The 13,061-nt window shown below is 35.9% G+C and overlaps 1 long non-coding RNA gene across 4 annotated transcripts in view; it reads right to left on the bottom strand.

Annotated features, from left to right (window-relative positions):
* Positions 1 to 13,061, bottom strand: part of LOC145713887 (uncharacterized) — an 82,302-nt gene that overhangs the window by 46,472 nt on the left and 22,769 nt on the right. For all 4 annotated transcript variants that reach the window (XR_014136709.1, XR_014136711.1, XR_014136710.1 and 1 more), the window contains one exon: positions 4,404 to 4,548. This is a non-coding gene — a long non-coding RNA (uncharacterized LOC145713887). The remainder of the gene's footprint in view (positions 1 to 4,403; positions 4,549 to 13,061) is intronic.

Genomic DNA, 13,061 nt, shown 5'->3' on the forward strand with positions numbered 1-13,061 from the left:
GGGAGATGACCCAAATAGATAAAATCGTGAATGAAAATGGAATTATTACAACCAATCCCTCAGAAATACAAGCAATTATCAGAGAATACTATGAAAAATTATATGCCAATAAACTGGACAACCCGGAAGAAATGGACAAATTCCTAAACACCCACACTCTTCCAAAACTCAAACAGGAAGAAATATAAAGCTTGAACAGACCCATAACAGTGAAAAAAATTGAATCAGTTATCAAAAATCTCCCAACAAATAAGAGTCCATGACCAGATGGCTTCCCCGGGGAATTCTACCAGACATTTAAAGCAGAGATAATACCTATCCTTCTCAAGCTATTCCAAAAAATAGAAAGGGAAGGAAAACTTCCAGACTCATTCAATGAAGCCAGCATTACTTTGATTCCTAAACCAGACAGAGATCCAGTAAAAAAAGAGAACTACAGGCCAATATCCCTGATGAATATGGATGCAAAAATTCTTAATAAGATACTAGCAAATCGAATTCAACAGCATATAAAAAGAATTATTCACCATGATCAAGTGGGATTCATTCCTGGGATGCAGGGCTGGTTCAACATTGGCAAATCAATCAATGTGATACATCCCATTAATAAAAGAAAAGATAAGAACCATATGATCCTGTCAATCAATGCAGAAAAAGAATTTGACAAAATTCAGCATCATTTCTTAATAAAAACCTTCAAGAAAGTCGGGATAGAAGGCACATACTTAAACATCATAAAAGCCATTTATGAAAAGCCCACTGCTAATATCATCCTCAATGGGGAAAAACTGAGAGCTTTCTCCCTGAGATCAGGAACACGTCAGGGTTGTCCACTTTCACCGCTGTTGTTTCACACCGTGTTGGAAGTGCTAGCATCAGCAATCAGACAACAAAAGGAAATCAAAGGCATGAAAATGGGCAAAGATGAAGTTAAGCTGTCACTTTTTGCAGATGACATGATATTATACGTGGAAAACCCGACAGACTCCACCAAAAGTCTGCTAGAACTGATACATGAATTCAGCAAACTCGCAGGATACAAAATCAATGTACAGAAATCAGCTGCATTCTTATACACTAATAATGAAGCAACAGAAAGACAAATAAAGAAACTGATCCCATTCACAATTGCCCCAAGAAGCATAAAATACCTAGGAATAAACCTTATCAAAGATGCAAAAGATCTGCATGCTGAAAACTATAGAAAGCTTATGAAGGAAATTGACGAAGATATACAGAAATGGAAAAACATTCCATGCTCATGGATTGGAAGAATAAATATTGTTAAAATATCAATACTACCCAAAGCTACCTACACATTCAATGCAATCCCAATCAGAATTGCACCAGCATTCTTCTCAAAGGTAGAACAAGCAATCCTAAAATTTGTATGGAACCTCAAAAGGCCCCGAATAGCCAAAGTAATTTTGAAGAGACGACCAAAGCAGGAGGCATCACAATCCCAGACTTTAGCTTCTACTACAAAGCTGTCATCATCAAGACAGCATGGTATTGGCACAAAAACAGACACATAGACCAATGGAATAGAATAGAAACCCCAGAACTAGACCCACAAAAGTATGGCCAACTAATCTTTGACAAAGCAGGAAAGAATATCCAATGGAAAAAAGACAGTGTCTTTAACAAACGGTGCTGGGAGAACTGGACAGCAACATGCAGAAGGATGAAACTAGACACCTTTCTTACACCATTCACAAAAACAAACTCAAAATGGAAAAAGGATCTGAATGTGAGACAGAAAACCATCCAAACCCTAGAGGAGAAAGCAGGAAAAAATCTCTCTGACCTCAGCTGCAGCAATTTCTTACTTGACACATCCTCAAAGGCAAGGGAATTAAAAGCAAAAATGAACTATTGGGACCTCATGAAGATAAAAAGCTTCTGCACAGCAAAGGAAACAATCAACAAAACTAAAAGGCAACCAATGGAATGGGAAAAGATATTTGCAAATGACATATCGGACAAAGGGCTAGTATCTAAAATCTATAAAGAGCTCACCAAACTCCACACCCGAAAAACAAATAATCCAGTGAAGAAATGGGCAGAAAACATGAAGAGACACTTCTCTAAAGAAGACATCCAGATGGCCAACAGGCACATGAAAAGATGCTCAACGTCGCTCCTCATCAGGGAAATACAAATCAAAACCACACTCAGATATCACCTCATGTCAGTCAGAGTAGCTAAAATGAACAAATCAGGAGACTATAGATGCTGGAGAGGATGTGCAGAAACGGGAACCCTCCTGCACTGTTGGTGGCAATGCAAACTGGTGCAGCCGCTCTGGAAAACAGTGTGGAGGTTCCTCAAAAAATTAAAAATAGACCTACCCTATGACCCAGCATAGCACTGCTAGGAATTTACCCAAGAGATACAGGAGTGCTGATGCATACGGGCACTTGTACCCCAATGTTTATAGCAGCACTCTCAACAATAGCCAAATTGTGGAAAGAGCCTAAATGTCCATCAACGGATGAATGGATAAAGAAATTGTGGTTTATATACACAATGGAATACTACGTGGCAATGAGAAAGAATGAAATATGGCCTTTTGTAGCAACGTGGATGGAACTGGAGAGTGTTATGCTAAGTGAAATAAGTCATACAGAAAAAGACAGACACCATATGTTTTCACTCTTATGTGGATCCTGAGAAACTTAACAGAAGTTCATGGGGGAGGGGAAGAAAAAAAAAAAAGAAGAGGTTAGAGAGGGAGAGAGCCGAAGCATAAGGGACTCTTAAAAACTGAGAACAAACTGAGGGTAGACGGGGGGTGGGAGGGAGTGGAGGGTGGGTGATGGGTACTGAGGAGGGCACTTGGTGTTGTATGGAAACAAATTTGACAATAAATTTCATATTAAAAAAAGAAAATATTGGTTCACTGAGTAATACAGATCTTCAAAATGTTGGCATATTTCATTGGACAATATTTTAAAAATCATGTTCATTAAGTTCTGTCATCATAAAAGTCTTTTAAGTATCAGTGAAAGCTATAAAGCTCACACAGGTGGATTTAAGTTTACAAACATTCTAAAATTTGTTTGTAAGCTAAAATTTTAAATGAGCAACAAATACTATCAGTTGTTTTCCTTGAAGGGATAAGCTCACTTATTTATTTAGGAAAAAAATATGCCTAATATCCAATTATAAAAAACCACTGTTTGTCTATCAGTTATTCTGCTAAGTAACTGTTGTAAGTGAAAAAAGCGAGTAACACTGTTTTTTATATTACAGGTCATGTTTCTCAAGGCAAATACCATAACTCAATTTACAGAAGTGATTTGGGCTTACTTCCCTTTTTATTACACTATATTAAGACATGTATTCAAGGGTCTATGTTTAATATAATTAGTAACATTTATTGCTCAAAAACATTTTTTAAGAAAAATTGTGGGGTTTTTTTTTTGTTTTTTTTGTTGTTTTTTTTTTTAGTACAAGTGCATGGTGAAGAAGACAATGACTACTGCTACAGTTTGGTACCACTAACTCTGTACTCAGGCAGAAGTAGATTTATTTTCTGCTGCTTTGACACCATTAGTACAGATGCCAACACAGTAAAAGTGAAAGTAACAACTTAGTACTATTCTGAAAATATTTTTCCACTTTGCAATTCCCCTGAGAAGCCCACACACTGAAAACTGTTTTATACTATTGGCCATCACCTCAGGAAAATATGTCCCCCTAGATCTGCTCCCACTGTATTTCAGCTTATTGCCGTTTCCCAACAGTACTACTGATATTGATACCAATCTAAACAATGAAAACTTCACTATCATTTAACCTACTGTTTTGTAGAAAACAAGGGATCCAAAAAAAAACCCAAAAAAACACACCCACACTTCATTTCCAAATCAATAAGGATTTTCCACCCCTCCCAGGAACTACAAAAGCTGTTGTCTTCTGAATAGCTGAGTTTTCTCAATGAGCTGAGGGTTTACACCACATGCAAACTTTTTTTTTAACTTTAGAAGAGAATCCTAAGATGTATAGCATACATTTCTCCCTGACAAACAGAGAATATAACTTCACCTTTTCTGGATGCCCTCTACTAATTGTCCCGGACTACTCTATTTTATATGTTTGTCTCCTTACCTGCAGTCAGGTTATGAGCTGCATTTGTAGTAACGATCAATATATCATGCTATCACTCCTCTTCTACCTTCTAAATCTGTCATAGACTTGGAAACCAGACTTATTAGAATTATGTACTTAAAGGCTTCAAGTGAGAGATACACTGAAATGAATTCAACGTAAGTTCTAGTACAGACACTGCTGTACCTCTTTTAGATATTCAAAATACTTTTCATTCTACTTCTGAGCTGTGTTCAAAACATGTTCACTGGCTAAACAGTTAAGTTCCAGACATTAAGATGATAACGTACTTGCATTTAATATGAAGGCTTAGGGGCACCTGGGTGGTTCAGGTGGTTAGGCATCCATCTCTTGATCTCATCTCAGATCTTGATGTCAGGGTCGTGAGTTCAAGCCCCATGTTGGACTCCACGCTGGGCATGGAGCCTGAGCCTACTTTAAAAAATAAGTAAACAAAAACTAAAAACAGAAAAGACAACAAAGGCTTACCCAGATAACTTGAAATCTACACAAAAAGAGGTCTGATAAATCAATTACTTAAGACCAGAGTATTCTTAATTAAATTTTCAATTTTAAGATAAATGTACATTCGTATGCAGTTGTAATAAATAACACAAAGATAACCCTTTTACTATTTACCACATTACTCCAACAACAGCTTACAAAACCATATTACGTCACCACCAAGATACTTTATTGGTAGTCAAGATACAGAACATTTCCATTAACACAAAGATATTTCATGTAATCTTTCATAACCCATCACCCTCCTGCACCCAACCCCATCCCTGAACTTAACAACCACTACTCTATTTGCCATTGCCATAATTCTGTCATTTTAAGAATATTATATAAATCATATGTAATCTTTCACAATTGGATTTTTTTCATTTGGCAGAATTCTCTGAGGATTTGCCCAGGTTGTTTTATCAACTTCATTCTTTTTTATTCCTAAGTGGTATTTTACATGTGTCAAGAGTTTAGCTAACCTCCCCCATAGTGTTGCTGCCTCAGCATCCATTTTGTTTGGCCAATAGGCCTGAAGGGGCCCTAAACTGACATTAGCTCTTCATGCAAGCACATGTCCTAGATAATAGCCTGCAGAGTCACAACTGTATGTTAAGTCCTGATATAACTTCCCCAATGGCCCTTGTGACAGTTTCCCTTGCCTCCCAGGGCTTTTCCCTTGCGTACTCTTTATATTAGACCCCTGAAAAGCTTACCAAAACCTTACTTTCTCCAGTTTGATCAATCCAGTCTCAGCCCCAAAACCCCAAAGCACTACCTACAGACCCTAACAAAGGCATGTACCCCAAATCCTGACCTGCTGTCTGCCTGCACCCTGCCTTGACTTCATGTGGCCCCTGAAGATGTGCTGTGTACTTCCTTCCAAGGACCAGTGAATAATAAACTCTTATTTCAGTTTCCCTTGTGGTCTCTTATAGAACCTGGGCTCACAATCAAACATCCTAAGGGGCCCTACTTAACAAATGTTAATGTAACAACAACTTGCAATGAATGCACCACAATTTGTTTAAGGCATCTAACTATTAAAAGACATCTGGGCATTTCTCCATTCTTAATATTATGAATAAGATGCTATGAACACTCATACACAGGTTTTTCTGTGAGCATAAGTTTTCATTTCTCTGGGATTTATTTTTTACACTCAAGAGTATAATTGCTGGATTATAGGGCAGTTGCAAGTTTGATATAAGAAACCACCAAACTTTTCTAGAACAGCTATACCATTTTACATTCCAACCAAAAACGCAGGAGTAATCCAGATTCTCTGCATCCTAACCAATACTTGGGTGTTACCACTATTTTTCATTTTATTAATAGGTAGATATATTTCCCAGTGGTTTTAATTTGTATTTCAAACATGGCTAATGATGTTAAACAGCTCTTCCTTTTCTTTTTTTTTTAAATTTTTTTTTAATGTTTTTATTTTATTGTTTGAGACAGAGAGACAGAGCATGAACGGGGGAGGGTCAGAGAGAGAGGGAGACACAGAATCCGAAGCAGGCTCCAGGCTCCGCGCTGTCAGCACAGAGCCCGACGTGGGGCTTGAACTCATGGACGGTGAGATCATGACCTGAGCCGAAGTCGGACGCTCAGCCGGCAGAGCCACCCAGGCGCCCCCAGCTCTTCCTTTTCTAATGTGCCATCTGCATATCTTCCGCCTTGAAATATCCCTTCATGTCTTTTGTCCATGTTCTAATTGGATTGGTGGTCTGTTTTTACTATTCTCTAATTTTTTTATGTATTGTAAATGCTAGTATTTACACGCAAGATAACATGGTTTACAAATAAATTCTGCCACTCTGTAGCTTTTCTTTATAACCTCTTACCCAGCGTCTTCAGCAGAATAAGAGTTTTTAATTTTCACAAGGTTTTATTCATCAATTTTTCCTTTTATGGGTCATGCTTTTGAAGTATATGAACTCCTTGTCTACGCCAAGATTCTGAAGAATTTCTCCTGTTTTCTTCTAGAAGTTTTACAGTTTTAAGTTTTACATTTTATACTGAAGGCTATAATTTGTTTTCAGTTCATTTTTGTATAAGGTATAAAATTCAGGTCAAGAGTCTTTTTTCTCCCCTTTGGATGTCCAGTTGCTCAAGTACCATTGTTGAAAGGCTCTCTTTCCCTACTGAACTTTTTCTGTTTTTGTCAAAATCAGTTGAGCATAATTGTGTCTATTTCTCATTTCTCAATTTTGTTACATTGAGATGTGTGTCCATCCCTTTACTAGTACAATACTACCTTGATTATTCTAGATATACAGTATAATACCTTGATTATTCTAGATATACAGTAGGCATTAATAACGAGTAGAATGATTCCAACAATTTAGTCTTTTTCAAGATTGTTTTAACTATTCTAGGGTCTTTACTTTTTCATACAAATTTTAGAATAAGCTTGTCTATATCTACAAAAACATCCTAGGATTTAAATATAATTTCTGGAATACAGATCCTATACATGTTTCATTAAGTTTATACCTAAGTATTATATTTCCTTAGAGTAGCTATAAATTGTATTTATAAATTTTGATTTTCATATATAAATCAATAATATACAGAAATATGACTGATTCTGTGTATTGATCTTAGAGCCTGTGACATTGCTAAAATCACTAATTCTAAGGAGTTTGGGGGGCTTTTTTGTAGACTCTGAAAATTTTTACATATACAAACATATTATCTGCAAATAGGGACAAATTTCTTTTTTTTTTTTTAATTTTTTTTTAACATTTATTCATTTTTCAGAGAGCATGAGCAGGGAAGGGGCAGAGAGAGAGGGAGACACAGAATCTGAAGCAGGCTCCAGGCTCTGAGCTGTCAGCACAGAGCCCGAAGTGGGGCTCGAATTCATGAACCGCGAGATCATGACCTGAGCCAAAGTCGGACGCTCAACCAATTGAGCCACCCAGGCACCCTGGGACAAATTTCTTTCTTTTTAATTAGGATACCTTTTATTTCATTTTCTTGCCTTCCTATGGCTTGAACTTTTGGTACTATGCTGAGTAAGAGAGGTAAGAGTAACATTCTTTCCGTTTTCCTGACCCAAGGGTTTTGTATTCAATCTTTCATCATTATATATGATGTTACCTGTGGGTTTTTTTATAGATGCTCTTTATCAAGTCAACAGAGTTACGCTATATTCCTGATTTTCTGAAAGTTATCACAAATGGGCATTTGATTTTGTCATATGCCTTTTTGGCATCAATTAATATAATCACATGATTTGTTATTAAGGTGCATTATACTGATTGATTTTCAAATGCTAAACCAGCCTTGCATACCTGGGAAAATTCCACTGGTCATGGTGTATAATTCTTCTCATACAGGACTAGATTCAATTTGCTAATATGTCAAAACTATTTTGGGTCTAAGGTAGTGAAAGACATTGGTCTGGACTTTTGTGGGGATTTTGTACTAACTTTGAATGGTTTTCATATTAGGGTAATATTAGGGTCAAAATGAGTTCTATTTTTTTCGGTGAGATTACATAAAGTTGATTTTAATTATTCTTAAATAATTTGCAGTATATAACATTGAAATCACCTGGGTCTTAAGATTTCTATTTAGAATCTTTCAAATTACACATTCAATTTCCTTAATGGCTATGGGACTATTCAAGTTGTGCATTTAATTGTGGTTTAGATTCTCTCAAAAATAAATAAAGATTTAAAAAAAATTTTTAAAAAGGGGCGCCTGGGTGGCTCAGTCGGTTAGGTGTCCAACTTCGGCTCAGGTCATGATCTCATGGTTTGTGGGTTCGAGCCCCATGTCAGGCTCTGTGCTGACAGCTCACAGCCTGGAGCCTGCTTCAGATTCTGCATCTCCCTCTCTCTCTGTTCCTCCCCTGCTCTCACTCTGTCTTTCTCTCACTCTCTCAAAAAAAACATTAAAAAATTTTTTTTAATTGTGGTTTAGATTAAGTAGTTTGTTGATTTTGAAGAACTGGTCTTTAAGTTCTAAGGTGATTAATTTATGAGTATAAACTCATTCATATTATGCCCTTATCTTTTCAAGGGCTATAGGATCTTTCCTGATACTGTGACTTGTCTTCTTTATCTTTGTTATACTTCCAAGAAGTTTACCAACGTTATTTTTTGTTTCACTGATTTCTCTATTGTTTTCTACTCTCAAATTCATTAATTTCCTTCCTTTTGCTGGTTTGGGATTAATTATACTCCTTCCCCTACCCCACCCCCGTTTTTACTTTATTGAAGTGGGAAGTAAATTATGGAATTGAGAACTTTCCTCATTTCTAACAAAAGTATTTAGTGATATAAATTCTTCTCCATACCATGCTTTAATACTTTGTCTCACATATTTTGGTAGCTGTGCTTACATTTTCTTTCAGATGCATATATATAAAATTTTCCTCCTTGAGACTTTATCTTTGACCCACGGATTATTTAAAAGAGACGTTTAATATCCAAGTAGTTAGAAAGTCCCTTGTTGTTTTTCTACTTTGAATTTTCAGTTTGATTCTATTAAAGTCAGAACACACTAAGTATGATTTAAATTATTTCAAATTTGTTGAGGTTTGTTTCATGGCTAATATTTGGTCCAAAGAGTACAGAAAATACTACAAAACAGTATGTATTTACTATTCAGCAATAAAAAGAAATGAACTAACAAGCCAGGAAGACATAGAGGAACCTTAAACGCATGTTGCTAAGTGAAGAAATAAAGTGAAAAGGCTAATCATAATCATAATCATAATATATGATTCCAACTGTATGACATTCTGGAAAAGGCACAAAAATAAGGAGAGTAAAATACAGTAGTTGTTTGGAGTTTGAAGGGAGGGATGGATGAAAAGTTGGGAGTACAGGGGATTTTTACAGTAGTGTGACTACTCTATGTGATACTGTAATGTGATATTATAATTTAACATTTGACAAAAACAAATATGTATAGAGTGAACCCTAATGCAACCTATAGATCTTAGTTAATAATACATCAATATTGGTTCAATTGTGATAAATGTACCATACCAATACACGATAGTAATACAGAAAACTGGTTTTATGGGGGAGGGGTTGTGAAGGATATATAGGAACCATCTGCATTTTCTCAATTTTTCTGTAAACTTAAAACTTTAAAAAAATGAACCCTTATTAATTAAAAAATAATAATGTATATTCTTCATTTATTAGGTAAAATATTCTATAAATGCCACTTAAATCTTATTGGTTTACAACACTATTGAGTTCTCCTATATACTTACTGATATTCTGTCTTACTGTTCTGCCAATTGTGAAAAGATTGCTTAAGTCTTACAGTTCTATTGCTTGGTACATATACTTTAGGACTGTCATATAATCTAAGTGAATTTTATCTTTACAAAGTATCGTCCCCTTTAGCAATTTTTTTTTTTTTTTTTTTTTTGTCTAAAGCCTACTTAATCAATATTAAAATAGTTACTACTGGGGCACCTGGCTGGCTCAAGTCAGTAGAGCATGTGACTCTTGATCTCGGGGTTATAAGTTCAAAGCAGCATGTTGGATGTAGAGATTACTTAACAATAAAATTTTTTTAAGAAATAGTCACTACTGCTTTCCTTTGATTAAGGTTTGCATGGCATACTCTGCCTACATTTGTACCCTCAATCTGCCTGTATAATCATATTTGAAGTGAGTTTCTTATTAACACATATAATTGGGTCACAGCTATTACAATATTCTGACAGTCTCTTCTAAGTGGTACAGTCAGACCATTTAAATCTAATGTATTAGTGCTTACATCTGGCATTTTATTTTTCCTTTGTTCTCTTGGTATTCTTTTTTCTTTTTCTTTTAACCTGCCTCTCTGTGGGTTACTTTAACATTTCTTTTGGAATTCTGGTTTATCTCTTCTGTTTCTGAGTATGTTTTTTATATGGCTTTTTAGGGACTGCTCTCTATATATATCACTATTACTGTCAACATTTTACTAGTTCAAATCAAGTGTAGAAACCACCCTTCCTTTATGACCCTTCACCCTCCCCCATATATACCATAATTGTCTTAAATATTTCCTTTAAGTACAATTTTGATACACCAAAAGCATGATCCATGAAAGAAATAACTGATAGGTTATACTGCTTTGTAAAAGAAACTGAAAAGACAATCCACAGACTAAGAGAAAATTTTGCAAAACACATATCAGATAAAGGACTTGTATCCAAAATATACAAACACTCATAAAATTCAACAATTAGGAAATAAGAAACCTAGTCAAAAAAAAAAATCTGAATAGTCACCCAAAGAAAATAAGGAGATGAAAAGATGTGCAACATATGTGATAAGAGAACTATAAACTAAAACAATGAAACCCCACTACACACCTATCAAAATGGCTAAAATAGAAAAACAAAAAACAAAAATCAAAAAACCCCCAAAACAAACAAAACTTGGTAATACCAAATGCTAGCAAGGACAAAGAGCAACAGAAACTCATTCATTGCTAGTGAGATGCAAAATTACCACAGCCACTACAGAAGATAGTTTGACAGTTATTACAAAACTAAACATACAATTAAGCAATCACACTTCTTGGTATTTACCCCAAAGAACTGAAAATTTATGTCTACACACCAACCTGAACAAGGATGTTTATAGCAGTTTTATTCATAAAGGTACGGGTTTAATTAATAATACATCAATTGCCAAAAATTAGAAGGAACTAAGATGTTTTTCAGCAGATGAATGGTAAAGAAACTATGGTACATCCAGACAATGGATTATTATTCTGCACTAAAAAGAAATGAGCAATCAAACCATGAATAGACATGGAGGGACTATAAAAGCACATTGCTAAGTGAAAGAAACCAATCTGAAAAGGCTACGTACTATGTAATTCAGACAATATGATATGGAAAAGGAAAAACTATAGAGACAAAAGGATCAGTGGTTGCTAGAGACTTGGGTGAGGGCAGAGGAAATGAAGGGATAAATAGATGGTGCACAGGGGAAACTATTCCGTGTAATATTACAATGTTAGATACATGACATCACACATCTGTCAAGACCCTTAGAACTGTAGGACACAAAGAGTGAACCTTAATATAAACTACAGACTACAGTTAATGATAATATGACTATTAGTTCATTTATTATAACAAATGTACCACACTAATGAAGATGGGCAAACTGTGTATGATTGGGGGGGGGGGGGGCGCCGAGGAGTAGTATTATGGGAACTCTCTGTACTATTTGCTCAATTTTTCTGTAAGTTGAAAACTGTTTTATAAGTAAAATTAATTAGAGTAAGTTAAATTACCTTTAATAGACTAAAAGACCTAAATGTAAGAAATAAAATGATAAAACTAGAAAAAAAACATACAGTATTTTCCATACTTTGGCATAATACTCCTTAGATAAAAAACATAAAGTACATACCAAAAAGAAAAAAAATTTATGAAATAGATTTCACCAGAAAAATTCTGATCTCTTAATAACATACTTAAGTAAACCAAAAGGCACACCAGGGAATGGGAGAAAATATTCACAATACATACAGCTGACAAAGGATTTATATATAGAAAATATAAAAAAAATTCTATCTCAATACTAAGAGAAGCACCACAATTTAAAAAGGACAAAAATTCTGACCAGGCATTTCACCAAAGATATAAATGTCAAAAACACATGAAAAAATACTCAACATCATAGTTATTAGGGAAATGCAAATTAAAATGACAAGATGTGGGGGATAGGCTTAGGAATCCCCCAGGCTTACACCAACGGGTTAACAAGGCATAAAGAAATTCAAAGCCATAGAATGCTCACACCCAAGTTTGGGTAAACCAGATTGGCACCGCAAGAACATGGAGGAGGAGCAAATGCACCCCAGAATAGAGAGGGGATACAAAGACACCCCAAAATAGAAAGGGGTGCAGAGCCCCCAGAATAGAGAGGGAGGGGCAAAGGCCCAAATATAGGGGCACAAAGGTGTCCAATACATAGGTATATGAAATAAATAAGATTATACATTCAGGGTGGAAGCACCCCAAATTTAGTACTATAGCAGAAAGCTGCTTTCACAGGAAGAAAGGACCAAGTTAGGTAAACAGGCAAATTGGGCTAAAGACGGCTGTGCTGCAGGTGAAGCAGCCCAGTGTGGAGATGGTTAAAAAAAGACAAGGTGCCTTGTTAACCCTGAGGTTATTTCCCCTATCTGTCTCATCCCCTAGGCTAGCTAAGTCAAACAGACACTGCACCTCCGGTCTGCCATTAACAACGACCCGCCCATCTGCCCAGCACCAGGATTTTGCTTTATATTGACCCAAACTCCAAACACTGTGTACCTTCAAAACCCCCCTTTCCCCTCACGTCCCCAAGTTAATGCTCCCAGTTTGTCTCTTTATGCATGTCCACCACATTTGTAAGCCTTCTGATCTGAATAAATACGGGGCAAGGACCCTCATTCAGGGCTCTTGTCTCTTC

The sequence above is a fragment of the Panthera onca genome, chromosome X (genome assembly GCF_046562875.1).
Source record: "Panthera onca isolate mPanOnc1 chromosome X, mPanOnc1 haplotype 2, whole genome shotgun sequence".
Classification (NCBI taxonomy): domain Eukaryota; kingdom Metazoa; phylum Chordata; class Mammalia; order Carnivora; family Felidae; genus Panthera; species Panthera onca.